At 33.0% G+C, this 21,555-nt stretch overlaps 1 non-coding gene across 1 annotated transcript; it reads left to right on the top strand.

The window, feature by feature from the left end:
* Nucleotides 1-219: 219 nt before the first annotated feature.
* Nucleotides 220-291, top strand: TRNAR-UCG (transfer RNA arginine (anticodon UCG)). Its single transcript has one exon. It is a non-coding gene; the product is annotated as a tRNA-Arg (tRNA).
* The last annotated feature ends 21,264 nt before the right edge of the window (nt 292-21,555 follow it).

Raw genomic sequence — 21,555 nt, 5'->3', positions numbered from 1 at the left:
TGAAACATTTTAACACTATGGAGTGGATGGTGGATTGTAGAAGTAAGAGTTAAATAGAGTAGGTTTGTCATTAACTGTGAGTGATGAATGGTACTGTTTTTTGATAAATGAGAAGTGTTTTGATGAATGATAGCATTATGATGAATGATAACCTGATAAAAGATAAGTGTTTTTTATATGAATGACAACAATTAGATGAATGATAATTGTTTGATAATTGGGCATTTGGTCTAGTGGTATGATTCTCGCTTTCGGTGCGGGAGGTCCCGAGTTCGATTCTCGGAATGCCCTATTCTTTTTTTATAAAACTAATCATATTATATCAACTATTTAAAATTCCACTACTTTTGAAACTCTATTAAAATGTTTGATGATACAAAATATTTTAATGCAAGATAATCATTTTGTGATAAATGGTTATTGTTTTCTTATGAATGATAACCGATTTTTAAAAAATGATACTATTTGATGAAAAATAATTTAGATGAATGATAATCTTATATCAAACATTCATTAACTATGTTTGTCTGTTGTTATAGTTTTTGGATATGCCAGGTACCAAAATGATGTATTGCAAGTCAGCAAGACAAACATGCAATGATGAGAATCTGCTTCATAATTACACCACGGGAGCAGGAAAAGAAGTAGTACAACTTAACGATACTGGAGATTATTAATTCATTAGCTGCAAAAGGGTACTACTATACTGGTACAAAACGGCACGTACATGTCATCGATCTGCCAAGACGTCCACAATCAGCCCTTGTTAAGAATCACGTTTCACGATTTGCGGTTGCTACAACGCACGATTTTATGTCCATGATCGTTGCAGTTGCAGCCATTTGGGACTCATTAATCCTTTGTATATGTATTGCTACTTATGATCTTGTGTGGATAAAACAATTAATGAGTAATTCTTTAGGTTTTGCTTCTGATGCAGTAGATGTCATTTGCTAAACTTACTGATTATCTTAATGCAAAGTATCTCAAAAGTATCAGGTTTATTTACATTCATTGGGTATTTTTATCATTAGTCGGGTATTTCTATTATTCATCAGGTATTTTTTTATATTATTCATCACGTTTTTTTTTTTTTTATCATTCTTCGGTTATCATTCACCAGGTATTTTTACATTCATTGGATATTTTTATCGTTCATCTAATATTTTATCATTCATCGGGTGTTTTTTATCATTCATCGCGTTCTTTTATTATTCTTCGCTTATCTTTTAGTAACTATTTTTATCATTCATCCTCTATTTTTATCATTCATCGTGTATTTTTATCATTCATCACGTTCTTTTATCATTCTTCATTTATCATTCATCGGTTATTTTTATCATTCATTAGTTATTTTTTTTATCATTTATCGGATATTTTTTTTTATCATTAATCACATTCTTTTATTATTCTTCGTTTATCATTCATCAGCTATTTTTTCATTCATTAGGTATTTTTTTATCATTCATTAGGTATTTTTATTATTCATCGGGTGTTTTTTTTTATCATTCATCACATTCTTTTATTATTCTTCGTTTATCATTCATCAACTATTTTTATCATTCATCATCTATTTTTATCATTCATCGGGTATTTTTATCATTCATCACGTTCTTTTATCATTCTTCATTTATCATTCATCAGTTATTTTTATCATTCATCGGGTATTTTTTTTATCATTCATCGGGTATTTGTTTATCATTCATCACATTCTTTTATAATTCTTTGTTTATCATTCATCGGCTATTTTTCTCATTCATTGGGTATTTTTATCATTCATCAGGTATTTTTATCATTCATCGAGTATTTTTTTCATTCATCGCCTTTTTTTTTATCATTCATCGGGTATTTTGATCATTCACCTGGCATTTTTTTATCATTCATCATTTTCTTTCATACAAAATAGTATCTACTTTAATTTGAATAATTGACATTTGATATCATTCATCAAATAAATGATAACGGTCACAACTCGAGATTAACAAACCATACCAAAACCCTACACAACTCGAGTTTTCGGCACAACAAAAGGATAAATAAACCTGCCAAGTTTCACATTTGATACACTGATGGACACGTTTACAACAATTGGCTACCATACTACCCTTATCATACAAGTAGAGATTATAAAAACCCAATAAGATAAGTAGATATTACAAAAACCCAATAACACAAGTAGAGATTACATTGTTTACTACATTACAAGCAATGACACATCAATTCGTGACACATTGTTTACTACATTAATTAATAATAATAAAGGTAACGACAAATTAAGAAGAGATAACCTTGTAAATCGTGAATTTATCAGAAACCGTCATTTTTATTGATGAGGATTCATCAGTTCGTGACGATTGTTGAGGATTTATGAGTTGTGATGACGATTCATCAATTGGGAAGAGTAACAAATTCACCATTGTTATTGAAGATTCATCAAAAATCGTCATTGTTTGTTGAAATTGGTTGCGAGAGAGAAGAGCCATAGAGATTCAGAAGAATATGAAGAAGAGTTGAAGTTGAGATTCAGATTTGTTGGAGGAATCTGGAGACTGGAGTAGGTTTTTCAATTTTAAGATCGTACAGAAGAAATATTTTTTATTTTACCAGAGTGCCCCTCCGTGTTTATTTTCAGCTGGATGAGGTTTTATGAGATTTGTGGTTCACATTTGCTTATTCGGTTTGTACTCGTTTTAAGCTTAGCCACGGATCGTGCCCCTATATATATATATATATATATATATATATATATATATATATATATATATATATATATATATATATATATATATATATATATAATGTGTGGTATATAACTACAACATAAAATTTAATTATACGGAGTATAAAGATAAACTAGTAAACCACCCTCATATATACGGAGTATTTATGTAATGTTCTACCATTAAGGCCACACTTATTTACAAACGAAAGTTAGCACCTAGTGGAAGAAATGAATGCAATTAGTAGATTGGTGCAAGTCGTATTCGTGATATTAAATAATGTTCAAATTAAGTCCACAACAAAAAGTTACTTTAGAATTGAAATGGTTAATCTGCAAGGATGTCACTAATCCTTGTTTAGGCTTACGTGCGACATCGGTTCTCCACATAACTTTTCTTATAATTATATAACCACAAAAGTGTATCAATTAGTATCCGTGTTTTTTTTTATCACGAAAGTACATATATATATCTATTTGTTCGTATTAACACAACTTTCAACCATGCCATTCTAATTTTAGGATAGATCGTCACATTAGCGTCACATTAGATTTCTCTCCATTTACTCCACATCACATACCCATGACACACCACTACCAACCATGACATACTTCCTCCCCATCAAATACCCCACAAAAATTTATTAAATAAATAAGTTACAACTGTTTAAGCTATAGGTACATATAAATACAACACAAGTATAAGAGAAGTTCGTGCTTCAATATGATATCTGAGGAAAAGATGCAGGGCGGAGCCAAAGCATAAGTGAGGGCATGACAATGTCAATGGAGCCTTTGAGGGCGTAGCCAAAGCATAAGTGAGGGCGAAATCGTTGGTAATGGTCTAATAGTAGTGGTAAAAGAAACTATCAGATGATGATATTTCAAAAATGAATTTTGATAAACTCATCATAATCATGTATTATTAACTTGTATCGTACATACAATTAATGTAAATTTATCATAAATTATTAACTAAAAACATTAAGGTTCAAGTTACGTCGTGAATATACTCATGGATAAACTCGTATTGAGTGTCTGAGTTGTTGTTTACTAATCGTTGTTGGATTCATAGTAATCAGTATTAACTCAGTTGTACTCGTATCATTTTAACTTTTAAGTTGGCATTCTTATATACGTTTTATAGAACTAGAAAGTTTACATTTAATTAGATTTCACACTCTCAAATTAGTGATAATTAACTTATTTATGTGTAGTGAGGATTGATCATATTATTATCATCATTATTAGCTAAGAGGTAGAAGATTTTTTTGTTCATGTCATTCAGAAGGGTGAGTAATCTAACCTCATACACTAATGTATGTGGCTGATATTGCTCCAATCATTGCTATAATCGTTTGGTTCGTGTTTGATTAAATGTGTTGATTTGGGTTCTAAAGTGTTAATGGAGCATTGCGTGGTTAATTTTATCAAGGATTTCAACTTTTAAGTGTTAAAACATGCGAAATTCACCAGCAGAGGGATGTGGCGAATGATGTGGCGAACGATGTGGCGCATCGATGTTGCAGAATTTAGGTGATGTGACGCATCACTCCATGATTCTTGAAGTTGCGAATTTTCACCTATTTAAAGTAGGAAACATAGGCATAAATCATAATTTTTTCCAGCTCTACGGTATTGCGAATTTTGGGGTTTGGAAGTCGTTATTCATCATTTACAAGCTAGTTCATCAATAGGTTGAAGATCTTGATCCAATTTATGATTTTTAGCATTGGTAACTTGTATCTTATCATTAAACTTATGTCTTCCATTGTCTTTAATTACTTTGTAATTCAAATCTTTGAACACGTTAGGCTAAATTTCTAGTGTGTTACATGGATGTGAAACCCCTGATTATGGATTGTTCAATGTTAAGATTTGTTGTGTTTAAATTGATTATTTAAATCGTGTTCATCTTAAAGAAGCACTGTTTTGTTATTTTATGCTTTAATTCAATTACACAGATTGTTGAATAGTTAATGTGTGTTTTTTTTATCAGCGATTTTTTGGCATTAGTAAATCATTTATTTCAACGACCCTCATCATTTGCACGTAACACACACGTTCGGGCGGAAACCCGAACCCGATTAACAGTACCCGGGAACACATCCATTCGAGCAGTGTTCCGGGTAGAGGTCCGTGAACGAATCCGGTAAAACTTCCTTATAGACAAATATTGCTAAGTTATTAGGATACGAGTTTAATTGGTAATTGAATGGCATTTTAGTGTTAAAATCATGTAACTACATTCGAGTGATTATTGTGGTTAGGATTTTACGTGAGTTTAATCCAGTGTGAATCTAGTTTACAATCAGGATATAGTTCTATTAAATGGAAAGAATTTATATTAGTTAATTTGATCTTGTTAACTGAGGTTTTGTGATTATTGACGGGTAGTTGCTTAACTATATATTTTCTAGCAATGTTTATCGTTTTAAATGTATGAGCGATCCACATTAAGGGGGAACACCTATGTGAACACTGTTTTCTCCTATTTTGTTAATCTTAATTTAATTTACGCATTTTAGTTTAGATTAAAATCAACCTGAAAAGCCTCATTTTAGCTAGGATAATTATTAGTTTAAATTCTTAATTCGACTGCTCTTTGTGGAATGAACCATGACTTGTTATTAGCTTTTACTATACGGATAAGATCAATTGCCTATATGTGTAATAGTTTTTAGTGCTATTTTCTAGTTTAAATTTAAATGTTAGATTTCACACATCAACTTTTAAGCATTGGTGACGAGGAGCGGTGTTTATTTAGGGAATTTAATTTACTTTTAGTTATCTGATCCTTGTGTGAAAATTTAATTTCCGCAAAAGTTATTTGCTTTATTTTTATTTTTGTTTGTTGTGGTGTGATTGCATATTAGGTTAAATTTTATGCACCTACATTCTGACACGTCTTAGAAGCTTTATTAAAGGTGTAACAAAATTAAGAAAGAACAGTCTATTGTCGAGGATTTCAAAGTTCTATCGTTCTATATTTCTGAAACTGAAACTGAGACTGTGAATGAGGAAAAAGAGATGGGTGATCCTGATAATGAACTAATGTGGAACTTAAGACGAACAACACCATCAGCTCCGCCGCCACCCATTAGGAAACTTGACATCACGGCAAAGAACTGGGAGATTATGGGACAGTTTATTCATATGCTTCGAGAGAATCGTTTTGAAAGAAAGAGCCACGATAATCTGATTGAACACCTTGAACAATTCTATGAACTTTATGATTGGTACATACATACTGGTGTTACTGTGGAGGGGTTCAAGCTGAGAACCCTCCCGTATTCTTTGACTGGGGATGCGAAAGCTTGGTCGAAGTCCTTACCCTCTGATTCCATCACTACATTTAACCAACTGAGGGATAGATTCATTAACCGGTATTTCCCACCTTCTAAAGTCGAGAGATTGAAGAATGAGATCAACTCCTTTTCTTAAAAAGGATACGAGTCTTTGTATGATGCGTGGGAGAGGTTGAAGCACATGCTTAGGAATTGTCCGCAACACAGGCTAAAACTAGGGGAAATAATTCATACCTTTTATTGGGGGATTAATGAGCACACTAATGGTATTTTAGACTCTTCAGCGGGAGGAGTATTCGTGTATAAGACCCAGGTTCAAGCGTAATAATTATTGGAAGACATATCCATTCACACATTCAAATGGGCACCTTCGAGAGATACTCTGGCAAGGAGAACTGTTGCTAGTATTCATGAGGATTATGATGGGAGTGTGAAATTGGCATCTTTGGCCAATCAATTCAAGAAGTTTGGTAGGGAGATCTAGATGTTGAATGTTATGGTTCCAGCTATGCAAGTGGGTTGTGAAAATTGTAAGGGTCCTCATCTTACAAAGGACTGTGATGTACACGATAGATTCATGATGACGGAAGATCAAGTCAACTTTTGGGTATAATGGAGAAAATGTAGGTTATCATAAAGGTGGAGGTTTGAGGTCTAATAATTATCAAGGTGGAAATTTGGGCTATGAAAACACGAAAAATCACTTATCAAAGCAATGGAAGCCAAGTTTCTTTAACCAAAACCAACCTCAACAGAGTTTTCAACAAACCACTCAACCCCAATCCAAGATAAAGGCATCACTCGAGGAGATGTTGATAGGGTTTATGAGGCGTTCTAATGAGAATGCAAAGTTGTTGTTGCAGCTGATAGTGCTCCAAATGAACATATATTTAGTAGCAATATCCTTCCAATATGTAAAGTTTTCAGTTGCAATTGTTCTATTTTCAAGTAATATTCGTTTAAATAAATAAGTGCGAAGACAAAAGGCGAAAACGAAGATTTGAAGACGCAAACGTCCAAAAAGCTCAAATGTACAAGATACAATCCAAGTGGTTCAATTTATTGGTAAGAAACGTCTAAAAATGACAAGAGTACAAGTTGCGGAACGCAAAGTACAAGATATTAAATTATACGAAAGGACGTTCGAAAATCCGGAACCGGGACCAAAGTCAACTCTTAACGTTCGACGCAACGGACTAAAAATTACAAGTCAACTATGCACAAGAATATAATATAATATTTAAATAATTATATAAATAATTTATATATTATATATATTTAAATAAAACGCCGACAAGCAAATGGCCAAAAATTGGTGAGCTGGATTCCTGACCTCCGCACTCGCGGAGCTGTGAATTCTTAAACCTCCGAACTCGCGGAGCAGTCTGTTTCAGAAATGTCCTATAAATGCAACGAATTCTGGCCGAGTTCTAAAAATAATAATAATAATAATAATACTCCTCTGTAATAATATATATATATATATATATATATATATATATATATATATATATATATATATATATATATATATATATATATATATATATATATATATATATAGTGTAGTTTTATATTAGATTAGTTTGGGTTATGTAAAGGTTATTTTACGGGTTTTAAAGTCGAAGTTCTGTCTGTGTAAAACTACGCGATAAATACACAATGTAAGTTATGTTCTCCTTTTTAAATTAATGTCTTGTAACTAAGTTATTATTATGCTTATTTAAGCCGAAGTAATTGTGATGTTGGGCTAAAATATTAAGACGGGGTAATTGGGCTTTGTACCATAATTGGGGTTTGAACAAAAGAACGACACTTGCGAAAATTAGACTATGGGCTATTAATGGGCTTTATATTTGTTTAATTAAATGATAGTTTATTAATTTAATATGAAGATTTACAATTGAACGTGCCTATAAATAACCACATACACTCGATCGGATACGATGGGCGGGATATTTTTATGTACGAATAATCGTTCATTTAACCGGACACGGGAATGGATTAATAGTTTATGGAATTATTAAAACAGGGATGAAATTATGTACAAGGACACTTGGCATAATTGATAATAAAGTATTAAAACCTTGGGTTACACGCAGTCGATATCCTGGTGTAATTATTAAACAAAGTATTAAGACCTTGTTACAGTTTAAGTCCCCAATTAGTTGGAATATTTGACTTCGGATATAAGGATAATTTGACGAGGACACTCGCACTTTATATTTATGACTGATGGACTGTTATGGACAAAAACCAGACGGACATATTAAATAATCCAGGACAAAGAACAATTAATCCATAGGATAAAATCAACACGTCAAACATCATGATTACGGAAGTTTAAATAAGCATAATTCCTTTATTTTCATATTTAATTGCACTTTTAATTATTGCACTTTTATTTATTGTCATTGTATTTAATTGCACTTTTAATTATCGCACTTTTTAATTATCGCAATTTTATTTCATCGCACTTTTATTTATTGCAATTTCATTATCGTTATTTATTTTACGCTTTAAATTAAGTCTTTTATTTAATATTTTACATTAGGTTTTAACTGCGACTAAAGTTTTAAAATCGACAAATCGGTCATTAAACGGTAAACCTCCCTTTTATATATTATTATATATAATTATATATATATTTTGTACAAATATAGTTAATTAAAATATAGTGTGAAATAAGCCAGCTCCCTGTGGAACGAACCGGACTTGCTAAAAACTATACTACTCTACGATTAGGTACACTGCCTATAGTGTTGTAGCAAGGTTTAGGTATATCCCATCTGTAAATAAATAATTAAAACTTGTGTAATTTGTAACGTATTTCGTAGTAAAAATATAAGCTATTTCATATACGCCTCGCATAACATCAAGTTTTTGGCGCCGCTGCCGGGAAATCGGCGAAACGCTATATTTTTTTTTATATATTTGTATAAATATATTTTTAGAAAAACAATATAAAATTTAAAAAAAAAAAAAAAAAAACCTGCCGAACCAGTTTGAGCTTGCACAGCTTCTGAGTCTGCGTAACTCCGCACTCGCGGAGCTCTTGGCCAGCAAAAAGACCGCGGTCGCGGAGCCTCTCTGGCAGGAAACCTTGGACTGCATTAAATACGAATTAGGGTTTTAATTTTATATTTATTATTATTATTATTAGGGTTTAATTATTATATAGTTTTAATATAATTTGTATTTTAAGTTTTAGTTTTTATTATTTACATATTTATATTAATACTTTTATAAAATATAATATAAAAATAATATTTTTATAAAATTTGTATTTTTATCATTTTAATTATAATTTGTATTTTTATCATTTATTCGTTCGTAATTAGTTTTAAGATTAGTTTTTGCCGTAGTTTATTTTTATTTCTAGTTTTTTTTTAGATTTGCCGTAAAATTCCTTAAGTGCTTTTTCTTTAGATTAAGATTTAGGCGCTTTAGAATTTTACGACGCCGTTTTTCATTTTAGATTTTAAATAGATTTTAGTGCCTTTTAAGTAATTGCCGTTTTCCGAATAAAATTGCATTTACCTTTAGACCTTTAGGCGCAACTTTTTAGATATAGTTTTTAGACTTTTAAGTTTCGACGTTTTTCTTTCTTATTTTTATTTTTCGACGTTTTTCGACGCGTAATCTTTTTCTTTCTTATTTCTCGACACGCTAGTTTTTAGGACATAGATTTTTATTTTCTTTAAAATTCCAAACGAAAAATTATTTTAAGCGGTTAAATTGATAGACATCCAAATTTTCTGCTTCGTAGTAATAGTTGGATTTGTTAGTGGCTGAGTTGTGAGCTTTCGATTTAAAGGGTTCTGGCTCCTTGCTGCATCTATTGGCTATTCGAAACGTGGGCAAAAGCAGAAAAGTCTATTAATTTGATAACTTATATAATTTTTATTTTTATAACTAATAGGATAATTAAGTAAATGCACCACATTGTAGCTAAAATTTGGTAATAAGCGCATTATGAAAAATCTTGAAAATATCTTGGAAACTCTTTATGACATCCGAAATCAATTTAATCAATACTCTCAAACGAGTGTTGATGAAAATTCGTTCGGTCAATCTTGGATCACGAATGACGAAACAATAACTGGTTGTGAAATCTGTGGAGATTATCATTCAACATGGGAATGTTATTATTACGTTCCTATGAAAAATTATGAACCTATGGAACCTGAATGGAATGATTATGAAGAATACAATTCTAATTGGGATTATTCCCAAGAATATATCCAAACTCAACAACCAGAAGACGAGGAAAAGTATGTGTCTGAAAATTCTTTAGATTATATGAAAATCAAACTCGAAGAACTTGATGCTCAAAATGAACAAATGAGAGAGTTTGTAAATAGGCAAACTGAAACTCTATCAGATTACACACCTGTTGATCTGAGGAGTATTGTGCAAGAAAATCTCATATCATCGAATTCTGATGAATTCGAGAGTTCCGAAATCACCAACTATCCCGATGATACTTTTTATTCAGCTTTACCAATTTCACAACATATCAACACATTTGCCTCTACCGACGAAATCATGAATCCATCAATGGATGAAGAAGAAGTAAGGGTGAAAAATTGGTACTCTTGGGAAAACAATAACGTTGAAAATTTTACCCCCGAGACCAAAGTAGTGGGACTGATAAGTACCGTTAATGAAGAAGAATCTACTTCGATCCCGAAATTCACCATTCCACAACCTTCCAACCCAATATTCTCATTAGACGAGTCATCTACCGAAGATGAACTACAAGCTGTAATAGATATTGACACCTCGAATTTCACCCAATTGGGTAATAGAGGTGAAAACTTTGATCCAGAGAATAAACGGAAGGAAATGTTAGGAATTGTCCACCCTATAGAAATATGTATATCGGTGTATATCGATCCATTTGACCAAGAACCAGAAAAGAGACATATCCATTTACTAAAAGCTACACTTAAAAAAGAATTAAGTAGTGACGATCGGGTGGTTCTAAACTTTAAACCCATTGATATATTATACACCACCCGAGATGTAAATAACTGGCTCACTATTCTAATTCGTGGAACTTATTCTACCGACTTCACATGTCGTCAGCTAAGTGTGGGGAAGTCTAACCCCACTTAACGTTAAATTATGGGTTCGGGTTAGTGCATAACTCGTTAATAAAAATGCACGATTAGGATAAAAGACGCATTTTCAAAAATTAGCAAACAATTCAGAAAAGCAACCGTTTTTGAAGAAAAACATGTGTGATAAAACAAGAAGGAATGAACGATTAGGTGAGCCATCTACCATTCGACGGGCTTTGTAATTACAAACTGGGTATTTTCAATCACTTTTCTACACTAATCACCCTCATGAATTTATAATTAGAGTCTGATTTCATGCAAATGAGGGCATTGCATGATCTCAAGTGTGGGGAAGGGTTATAAATTCTCTTGGGTTTATACTTGGCTTATTTTCTAAATATTGTGAAAATTTTAAAAATTTTCAACTAAATGAATTCAAAATCATGTTTATACATATTTATGAACGCTAAAACTAGGTGTTAATGCCGAAATTATTGTTACCTCGGAAAGGACATAAATTGAGAAACAACTAAAACGCTTGAATTTATTTATTAAGATATAAAAAGACGCATGAAAAAAGCCAAGTGTGGGGAGAATGTACCAAGTTATTCAATTAAAAACTATCTATCACATGTTTCTGTAAAGTTTATTGCAGGTGCTTTTGTTTTGGATTAAATTAACTGTTTTACCCGGTTTACTGTAATATATTTGAAAGAGAGATGGATCTACACGATGAATCAATTCCATCATTAAAAGAAAGTAAAGTCTTCCTAAAAAGATACGCGCTTCTTGATTTAGGTCAAGAAGTTGTCGTCCAGACCAGCTGTAGGTTGACGAAAAATCTAGAAAAGTCATCACTAAAATCAGCAGGAAATCCACGGACCTCAGCATCAAACAGGTTCGCTCGTAGTCAGACTTATCCTAACCATGAGAGGATCTGTCTCGTAAAATGGGGAGGGCGCCATGCAAATTAGCTTGATAAGACTAATGAATCAGACCCCCAGAAAGGATAATCTCCTTAAAGATTAAAAATCAGCTTTTAAGCCTGATATTACTCAATCCTTGAGATTGACCTTAAAGATTGAGAATTACAAACTCATGGAATTCAATGATATCTAAACTCGAACTTGAACGAGAAAGTATTTTGATCAAAATTACAAACCGATTTGTTTTCTGAAAACCTATTTTCAATGCGTTCATTACCATTGAATGTAGAATCCTAGGAATTCACCTGGAATTCATTAGGTCACCTGAACCAAATCGGGTGTCAACCGTAAGAACGGTGGTTGCATAGCATGGTCGGAGACAGGACCTTATGCCAGACCGAAAAATTATAGGATGATCTTTACTATTGCTCCTACAAAGGATAGTACTAGCATCCGACACGTTTTAGACCATGAACATCTGCATGTCATTAGACATTGCCTTAACAGTTTCTTGTTCATCGCTTTCCTTTACAACCGGACGGTAGTTTGCCGAAAGGTAATATACGGAACAAGTAAACTGGATGTGCGCTTTCCGATACAGGGATAGCAGTGGATTACACGAACCTAAATGTTTTTAGCCAAAATATTGATCCACAAATATATTTTGCAAACACTGGTGAAGGGTTATTCTGAAAAACCTAAATGTTTCGCGGAGCTGTGAAGGCTTAAACCTCCGAACTCGCGGAGCAGTCTGTTTCAGAAATGTCCTATAAATGCAACGAATTCTGGCCGAGTTCTAAAAATAATAATAATAATAATAATAATAATAATAATAATAATAATAATAATAGTAATAATAATAATAATAATACTCCTATGTAATAATATATATATATATATATATATATAGTATAGTGTAGTTTTATATTAGATTAGTTTGGGTTATGTAAAGGTTATTTTACGGGTTTTAAAGTCGAAGTTCTGTCTGTGTAAAACTACGCGATAAATACTCAATGTAAGTTATGTTCTCATTTTTAAATTAATGTCTTGTAACTAAGTTATTATTATGCTTATTTAAGCCGAAGTAATTGTGATGTTGGGCTAAAATATTAAGACGGGGTAATTGGGCTTTGTACCATAATTGGGGTTTGAACAAAAGAACGACACTTGTGGAAATTAGACTATGGGCTATTAATGGGCTTTATATTTGTTTAATTAAATGATAGTTTGTTAATTTAATATGAAGATTTACAATTGGACGTGCCTATAAATAACCACATACACTCGATCGGACACGATGGGCGGGATATTTATATGTACGAATAATCGTTCATTTAACCGGACACGGGAATGAATTAATAGTTTATGGAATTATTAAAACAGGGATGAAATTATGTACAAGGACACTTGGCCTAATTGATAACAAAGTATTAAAACCTTGGGTTACACGCAGTCGATATCCTAGTGTAATTATTAAACAAAGTATTAAGACCTTGTTACAGTTTAAGTCCCCAATTATTTGGAATATTTGACTTCGGATATAAGGATAATTTGACGAGGACACTCGCACTTTATATTTATGACTGATGGACTGTTATGGACAAAAACTAGACGGCCATATTAAATAATCCAGGACAAAGAACAATTAACGCATGGGAATAAACTAAAATCAACACGTCAAACATCATGATTACGGAAGTTTAAATAAGCATAATTCCTTTATTTTCATATTTAATTGCACTTTTAATTATTGCACTTTTATTTATTGTCATTGTATTTAATTTCACTTTTAATTATTGCACTTTTTAATTATCGCAATTTTATTTCATCGCACTTTTATTTATTGCAATTTCATTATCGTTATTTATTTTACGCTTTAAATTAAGTCTTTTATTTAATATTTTACATTAGGTTTTAACTGCGACTAAAGTTTTAAAATCGACAAACCGGTCATTAAACGGTAAACCTCCCTTTTATATATTATTATATATAATTATATATATTTTGTACAAATATAGTTAATTAAAATATAGTGTGAAATAATCCAGCTCCCTGTGGAACGAACCGGACTTACTAAAAACTATACTACTCTACGATTAGGTACACTGCCTATAGTGTTGTAGCAAGGTTTAGGTATATCCCATCTGTAAATAAATAATTAAAACTTGTGTAATTTATAACGTATTTCGTAGTAAAAATATAAGCTATTTCATATACGCCTCGCATAACATCAACAGCTGATGAGGAATCAACAAGCTTCCATCCAGAACTTGGAACATGATGTGGGCCGGATACCTCAATTGTTATTCGAGATACCACCAGGTATTATTCCATCAAATACCCAAGTCAACCCTAACAATGGGTCGACCTGAAATGAGCATGTGATTATTGCTACTAGAAGTCGGCCTAAGAAAAAAGAACCCCAATTTTTCAACTATGTGAATGTTAATTTCATATCTAGTTATGAGGGGTATGAGATAGGCTTTCATATGCCCGAGTTTCATCATGTTCATACTTGTGGTTGTGAATAGGATGATGAAGAGTTTGATGAAGAGATTCAGACGAAGGATTTTAAAGGTGTAGGATTTTGGAAGAATGATGAAGTTAAGCTTAACGCCATCTCAACGAAGTATGGTGACTTGTGATTTCTGTCATGTCTTATATGTCGGATTATACACCGTATTCTGCTTTACATGTGTCGGATATGAAGAAGGTGGAGACTATCGAGTCTCTTAGTTTTAGTACTAGGGTTGTGATGGGGGGACGAGACGAAGCTGAGAGTGACGGATGAGGTGAACTCCGATCCTAAGATGAAGGTGTTTTGGCCCCCTATCATGTATCCACAACGCATCCAGCCTGAGAAACCAGAGGAACCAAATTGTAAGTATAAGAATCATACTAACGATATATGTGTGAATGTTCATTTTGTTGATGGTCATGCAGGTATGCCCAATTTTGGGAAATTAATTAAGGGTCTTATGGCTCGGAAGGGAGAGTACGAGCAGGCATCGACCGCTTTCCTGAATGTGGAATGTATAACACCCCGTCAAAATCCATTAAGGTGATGTTAACTCTGGTCCCAGTGCTTGGCTTGACTTCTACGTAACAGCAAAGTTATACAGCGGAAGCAATTAATACCTGAGATAAAACTTGCAAAACAGGTCAACAAAATTGCTGAGTGAATCTACACATTTAAGTAAATAGTCTATGGTATGTTTCAGAAATCGTTTTTCAGAAATCGTTTATCGAAAATCAGTTATCAGAATCGTTTATCAGTAATCGGTATCCGAAAATCAGTATTCAAAAATCAGTAAACATTTATCAGTATTAGACCACAAATGTTTCGTATCAAAAGTTTGTAGACACACCGTGTCCTGTTTCAAATGTTTATGGACATTACCATATCTAGTTTCAAATGTTTGTTAGACCACGAGATTTCATTCAAAGCAGTAAGAATTATACATCTGTTATGAGCACTTGAATATAAAGCTTTAACCGGCGGATAGATTTTTCGTTACACGACTTCCTTTACCCTATATAGCATACACTGATCAAGTATATGGTTACGAAGTAATAAGCACTCTTTCGTTGAGTGAGGTTTGTCAGACTCAACGGATTCATCCCTATAGTTCGAGCATACAAATGTAATTAAGATATTCAAGCTAAGGGCTTTTTGATCGAACTCGTATGTATATTCAATTTAGTACACTTGTCTAATTTGTAAAATAGTTTAAAAACAGCATGTTATCTCATCCCAAAAGGTAAAAGTGTATGGGACTTTAGACTCACCTTGAGTGCACTTGAATAAAGCACAAGTAACGAGTAGTCGAATTACTACGATCGAGTGATGTAACCTAGATATATAATTCAATATATGGTCACATAAGTCTATTTCAATAGAGTGATCCACAGTACAGTTGTCCTATTGCTCAGATCGACGCACTTGTAAAGTAAAAGTCAGCAAAAGTCAACTAGTTCATGCATGTCAAACAAAAGTCAAACTTGATCAAGTTGGTAAACCTAAGTCAACTACATCAGTAGGTCATGTCAATGATATCACAAGGGAGGTGATATTTCCAATTCCTAAATTGATAGATCCACAACAATTATGTGCATTGTTCCAATAATACCCTCCAGTACATACTAGTAAGAGATTTGTGCAAAGGTAACATTATGGTTAACTTAGTAAATTTATGTGGATTTATCAAAATTCATGTTGGAAATATCATCTCCCATATCACAAAGTCAAACCAAGGTCAACTCGTAAGTTTCACACATTCGCTTAGCAAATTAACGTTTACTAGTTCGGTCACCGTACGGGTTCATAAAAGTCATGCAATCGGACAAGCATTATTCACAAATGAGACATTAATAAATTATGATAAACTCCATATCACAAGTACATGTCTTAAGCTTTCTAAAAAGACCAATCACGCTATCATACGATTCCTATAACTCACGTAGCATGCAAATCTTTCTAGTTCAGTTTCTATTCGCGCATCAGTTTCATAAAAATTCTCATTTAATCTAAAACTAGTAAATCACAAAAGGCCAATTGAAGATGGTCACGAAAACCTCAAATTATAATTTTTCAAAAGGGCTAAGCAATCCATGTAGCCAATTTGTACAATTTTGCCCAACAAGTCGGACTTTCTGATTTAGACAGAATCCATACCTATGGTTTCGTTACGCATAAATAACATAGCAATTAGAGTTTTTAGAGCTAGAAATACAATGAGATATGCTACATAACATATATTTAATAACATATCTGGAGCTTAAGCTCCAAAACAACTTCTACTTCATGCTAGACCATTATGTGTATAAACGAGACAGATTCGGCTCAGTCTAAGTAACCATTTTCGGGTTCGATTATCCGGACATCTAGAGAAAATTAGCACACAAAGTCTATATAAAAGATTAAGTACTCATCATGAAATATTTAAAAATACAAAATCTTATTTTCCAAAAACCATGTCAAGTAGTCGTTTAACTCAAAATAAAATCGTTGTTTAACAAATTTTACCGTGAACGGTTAATCAATCATAAAATGAGTTTCACAAATCCAATCGACATGATATCCTAGTCCATTTTGAGTGTTTTTCAATTATCTATCCAATAACCACCAGTTAATGAATTAATTACAAACACACAAATCGAAGTTTTCAGATAAAAGCACAATAACACGTCGAAAATTCAATTAAGCATAACTAGAGCTATACATAACGAGATCGCGCGATTCTTGTGAGCAAAGTTATTAATTTTTCGATATCTATTCATATAGATACTTTATATTTACAGAAAACATGGTCATCATATCATTAGCATAGCAAACAAATTCGTGATTTTACCATAACATGCAAACCGAGCATTATAACGACTAGTAACGCATACAATCGCAGTCAATTGAGCAATAAGACATCTAGACTATGAAATCAATAATAAAATTCAGATTTATTAACTTAGGGTTATGTAATTATACCTCAAAAACAAAATTAAATAGCACTAGCGCGTAGAGAGCGATCAAAGGAAGCACTTTCGCGTTGAAGGTTTAAGCAAAAATCAAAAATTGATGATGATTTGTGAGGATGAAGGTGTCGACTTATTCTAGGAGTTTAGGGGCTGTTCTAGTCGTGGTTGGGAGGGAGGAGAAGTAGGGTTTTGTCTAATTTGTTAAATGTGGGGCTAAACTAGGTTTAAGTATGAACTAATTACACATATGGCCCAAGAATTAAATCAAATGGGCATGGGGGTTTAAAATTCAACCCTTAGGGCCTAGAGGGAAGTATTTGGGCTTATTTTGACTAGTTGGTTCATTCTATGTGTAGCCCGATAGGTGTTGTCAATCAAAAACGCGAACGGAATCGCTAAACGTTAATTTCTCGCGTCTTTAATCTATAAAAATTTTAATAAATCAAAAGTATTTTTAAAACATAATAATTATATAAGATAATTAATTAAAAGTGAATTATATTATGTTCTGGCTTGCTGGTTCATTAAGTGGGATTCGTTTCTAGTTGCCGTTAACCGTACCGAGTTCCCGGAACGTTAACCGATCGTTAAAACGCATCCCACCAAGTTTAATTCATTAGATATATAATAAATTAAATATGTTTTTCTTAAAGTTAATAATTATTAAAATTAATTATTTTATTAAAAATTGAGCATTTCACAGTCCCAAAAGACATATGTTGCAGTTCTTATCGTTTTCTCAGTATTTCAAAACATGAAATAAGTCTTCTGATTAATATATTCTCATATCAATGATAGTAGTTCTCAAAGAACCAAGAATGCATTTAAATAAATTAAATACACAAAATTCAAGTAAGTTCCGTTAAATAACTTAACGAGAAGGTAACAAACTTAACGGGAATAGCAGGGTTGTTACAGAATGTGCTGCTATTTTGAAGAAGCGGGAAATGCTACCTAAATTAGGTGACCCATGAACGTTTATAATTCCCTGACAAGTGGTTGAGTCGGTTACGTTGAGAGATCTAGAAAATTCAGGTGCGAGTATTAATTTAATGACATACTCTTTATATACGCGGTTAAACTTAGGTGATCTTAAGCCAACCAACACGGGTATTAGGTTTGTTGATAGATCTGTTAGCCAACCTGTTGGAATTGCAGAGAATTTGGTAGCCTGAGTAGGTGAACTAGATTTTCTTGCAGATTTTGTAGTTGTTGATCTATAAGAGGATAATGACATACCACTTGTTTTAGGTAGACAATTTCTTGCAACTGCAAGTGAGCCTAAAGATGTTAAGGCCAAAAAATTAACCTCTATCAGATGGGGAAAACAAATAAATTTTCATACTAGGCATATCACAAACCTTCCACCCAAAACTGAAGAAACCACCCATGTCGTTTCTAGCATTTTACCCACCTTATTAAATAAAAAGTGTGGGGGTTGAGAGGGAGCTCGTAAAACCACCTGAATATGAGTTCACATTACACAAATCATGAACTCATGTATCTTGCTCATCTTTACCTGGGGTAATTTTGTTAGAGCTGGATACTTGTACCGTGTTGCAATCTTAAAATCAAGAATTAGTTGTAGATGACATATTCTACTTCCCTTAAGTCACGTGAGACTTAACCCATGAACCTCATTTCATTTGTGCATTATATTCTATATCATAATAATGGCCGATATCTGCACACTTGATTGCAGTGTCGTTGTCCTGAACACGAGGTCACTGTGAATGGCACACCCACCTAACAACCATTCCCATACGTAGCAGCAGCTATTTTTTGTGTTCTTGTGTTTATCTAGATTTTATGTTCGTTGTGAAGTTTCATTCCGGAAGAAATTTTGTTGATTGGATTATTTGATTATTTTTGAGTTAGTCTTGCTTAAGGACAAGTAAGGATCATGTAACGACCCGACTTTTTCGACTTGCTTTTGTGCTTTGTGTTTTCACGAAACTGCGTATTTGTGCGTACTGAGCTATATTATACTCTGGGAGCTTTCTACATATGGATTACTTTTGTTTATATATTAAAATGATTCTTTAAGTACGTAGGTTACTTAACTTGAACCCCGGAAGCCTTTATGACCGTTAGTGTCACTTGACGTTTAGAACGAACTGTGTACTGTGTACACATTTAACTTTTGTCGTAACCAAAATATTACGACTACGAAATAGTAATTGTTATTTTATAATAACAATTACTTGGGTTTTTTGATGCTTAATTACGCTTAGTAATTTACTAGAGCACACTAGTTAGTCTTGTTGGACTTTCTACCTTGTTGGACTTTAGCCCACCCTACACTAGCTAATGGACTATTTAATTAGCCCAATTTAAATAAGTTAGTGACCCATATTAATGAAAGACAAATGCCCATTTATTAGAGGGAACATACTAGCATTTTTATTAAGCATTATCCTTAATGTTGCATGGGATCTTAACATAAGCACCTACTTTAGACAACCATTAACCAAAAAGCAAAAATGTATCCCCCTTGTCCCCCCCCCACTAACCCATGGCCATCACCACCCCACCCTCACCTCACCACCTATAAATACAAGCCTTATTTCACTCATTTCACACTTGATCACATTTGCAATTTACATACACTTACTCTCTAATTCTCTCTCTAGTTTTTCTCACTCTAAAAGTGTAAGTTTTTGATTTATTTTTTCTTCTTCTCCCTTCATCACCCACGACATCATCATCATCATTTATGGATCTAGCTTTTAGCTTTTGATCTTGTTATATCTTAAAGATTCAAACTTGGGTTTGAATCCTTCAAGATCATGAAAGATTCAAGCTTTCTAGCTTTGAATCTTCACTTATTTTGTAGATCTAAATCTTTTTAGCTTTAATCTTTTTATTTTGTTATAAAGATTCAAACTTGTGTTTGAAATCTTCATGTATCTTAAAGATCCAAGCTTTATGCTTCAAGATCTTCAAGAACACTAAAGATCCAAGCTTTTTAGCTTAGGGTTTCATTATTATGTAAAAGATCTTAGATTTTTAGCTTATGGTCTCATTACTTTCATTATTTTGTTAAAGATCTTAGCTTTCTAGCTTATGGTCTCATTAACCTTGTAAAGATCCAAGCTTTCTAGCTTAGGGTTTTCTTAATACTTGAGATCTAAGTTATTATTGTAGATCTCACTTACTTGGAACCTTTTTGTGTTTGTTGTGATGATAAAGATCAAGTCTTCACCATCACATATGATATAGATGCATGAACTTGTGTAAAATGGACAAAGGTTGAAGCTTTATTGGATTCATGCAATAAAGAGGCAACCTTGATGTTCCAAACTTGTAGAATGATAGATTTTACTTTTAGTTGTGTGTTAATGGTTGAACCTTGGCCAAAGTGATGCTAAAACACTAAAGAGTTGTACACTTGAAGCTTACAAGAATCAAGGATGAGAACCGTGATGAGCATCAAGCACCAAGAACCTCACCGGAGCACTTGTTTGCTGTTTTTCGGGGTCTGATCAGACTCCTGGGCTTCTGGAAAATTTATTTTCAAATATTTCGTTTTGAGTAGATGACTTTTAGTTTAGGCCTCGACTTAATCCGATATACGATTTAGGATTTATGGCCTTCCGAAAGTCACTACGCCCTTGTAACGTTGTGCTGAAATTTCTAACCTACTCGCACTTAAACCGTCGCCACGGTCAAACGAAGACGAGTTACGTTCTGAAAATTGGTCAGCGGTTAGAGGACTCACATACGGAGCCATAGCCACTAACTACGCGTCTTTTCGATTTGTATAGAGGTCGTAACAGCTGTCCGAATCAGCCTTTTGTTTGGATCTCTATTCTTGTTAAACTTACCTAAGCATTGATGAATGATGATGATAATGATGATGTCGATGATGAACTTAAACTTAATTTATTCACTTTTAACCTTTTGGGACAACATACTGACCTAGTGACCTTTGACTTAGGTTGACGACCTTTCGGACCGACTTACTACCTGCATACATTTCGTATCGACTTTTACTACTTATTCACTGTGAGTTATAGCTTCCCTTTTTACTTATACTATTTTTGGGACTAAGAATACATGCG

The sequence above is a fragment of the Rutidosis leptorrhynchoides genome, chromosome 4, assembly GCF_046630445.1.
Source record: "Rutidosis leptorrhynchoides isolate AG116_Rl617_1_P2 chromosome 4, CSIRO_AGI_Rlap_v1, whole genome shotgun sequence".
In the NCBI taxonomy this organism is placed as follows: domain Eukaryota; kingdom Viridiplantae; phylum Streptophyta; class Magnoliopsida; order Asterales; family Asteraceae; genus Rutidosis; species Rutidosis leptorrhynchoides.
This window is presented reverse-complemented; position numbering and strand designations above follow the sequence as displayed.